This window comes from Ranitomeya imitator, chromosome 2, assembly GCF_032444005.1.
Source record: "Ranitomeya imitator isolate aRanImi1 chromosome 2, aRanImi1.pri, whole genome shotgun sequence".
Lineage (NCBI taxonomy): Eukaryota > Metazoa > Chordata > Amphibia > Anura > Dendrobatidae > Ranitomeya > Ranitomeya imitator.
The window spans coordinates 480,139,401-480,141,567 of record NC_091283.1 but is presented as its reverse complement, the minus strand read 5'-3'; positions in this window follow the sequence as shown (position 1 = coordinate 480,141,567).

The window sequence follows — 2,167 nt, the reverse complement described above, 5'->3', positions numbered from 1 at the left end:
GTCTCTACCATCCCCTCGCGATCCCATTGTCTCACTGGACTGGAGTGGAAGGCGCTGTGTGGGGCCAGCTCAGGACTTGGGTGGCTTCCCCCTCCCCCCATTATTGGCACCAAACATGGGGTCCCCATAAGGGAATAGCCTCCTAACCACAATTAAGACTGTCCTTATTGAGCCGCTCACAGGCCATAACACCTCAGGCCTAACCCCCCATTGAACCCAGGATTCCTATAGGGGGAAGAAACCTGCTGCTGAAAGGTCTGCCTGTCTAATGTAGACACACATGCCCTCCAAATCCCCCCCCCCCCCCCGCAACCACCTATTAGCAATTAAAGTCTCGCAGGTGTGTATGGGCAAGACCAAAAAGCATTCTGGACTGCCTCCAGATTCTGACCCTCTCCCTGGCAACATGGATCGTTTTCTTAATACAAATGGCCAACACAGGAACACAGGATCCAAATCCTCCACCAAGTCCTCAGGGAAAAGCTCTAACACACATGACCCACCAGCTCACCAGGGCTCCCCCGACAGAATGACCAATGAAGGGGATGATAATAACGAACTCCCAGATGATGTGTCTGTTAACGAGCTTAGCAAATTCATCAGATCTCTCCCTACTAAATCAGACTTGGAGGCTTTCGCCTGCCGTATTGAAAACTCCTACAAAAAAGAGCTACACGCTCTCAAATCAGAATTCACAACTCGGGTGGAAGAGGTAGGAAAGTCCCAGGACATTATTCTACAAGAATTACAAACCCACAGGGAGGTTATAGCTAGCCACGCTCAAAGACTGAAGGAGTTTGCGACAGGAATAGAGGACTTAGAAAATCGCAACAGACGTAACAATATTAGAATCCGCAGCCTCCCTGAATCCGTAAATCCCCCTGACTTGGACTCTACTGTACAGAAAATATTCCTTGACCTTCTCGATGGTGAGGAAGGCGGCTCAATCGAGATCGACCGTATACACAGATCCCTGGGACCCAAACCGACATCAGAATCGAGACCTAGGGACATCATCTGTAGAGTTCATTACTATAGAACCAAGGAGGCCACCATGCTAGCTGCCAGGCGGAGGGGCACCATCGACTACTGTGGAACTCAAATTTTACTATTGTCCGATCTATCTAGGCGCACGTTACAGCTCAGGAGAGCATTACGCCCCTTATTGTCTCTCCTCAAGGACAGAGACATTACTTATAGATGGGGATTCCCATTCCAGCTGATTGCCTTTAAAGGCGGGAAGACGGCCATTTTCCGCAATCTGGGTGACCTGGCCAACTTGCTAGGAACCTTTGAACTACCAATGACTGACCTCCCGGACTGGCCGCGCTCGCCCCAACTTCCAGACATTCCTCCAAGATGGCTAAAAGCAGCATTCTAAGCAGCGTAAGAAGACTAGTTCCCCCCCCCGGACCTAACTTGAGAGGAGCCTTCGCCAAACGCTGTCTTCTCCTGTGATGTTCTCTTTTACACTTTCATAGTTTGTTATAGTTTGTGATCAGTTCCACTGATTCACACACCGATTTGGTTTTGAACTGTACGCGCCTTGTCGTGCACAACTTCTTAATAGTTTATAGCCCTAACTACTAGACTCTGAGATAGTGTTAGTGAATTGTTGGTTTATCTATTAATCTTCCCCCTTTTCTCCCCCCTCCCCCCATCTCCCCCCTCTCTTCCATTTTTCTTTATTTTTCTAACTTCACAAATGCAGGACTGCCTAGCTCCTTGTCTGGGCCTACTGCCATTGTTCTTCTATCAGCGCAATCAACCATCTCTCCATGGTTCTCAGGAGGACTCTCTAACCCCTACGGGTTCACTGTGTTGGAATTCGGCTTCCAACTTTTCCTGTCCTCAATCTCTAGTAACATTATTAACATTTTAACTTTCTTAAGGCAACATTATACTTAAGAGCAACACGTGAACATTCCCTTTAAAAGGGAACCAAGTCTCTCTGAGGTAGTGCAGATTCTCTCTATTTGCAAGTCCGTTGGAAAGCAAGAACTTCTGTGCTGTATTCAAAAACAGTCTCTTCACAAAGCCTTCTTTCTTTGTAAAACAAGTAGAGGGCACCTTTAAGAAGGTGCGAACTATTTACAAAACAGTTTGTGAATCATTCACTGTCCATGATTCGGCAGTCTTTTAAAACACTGATGGCAAACAAACAAGC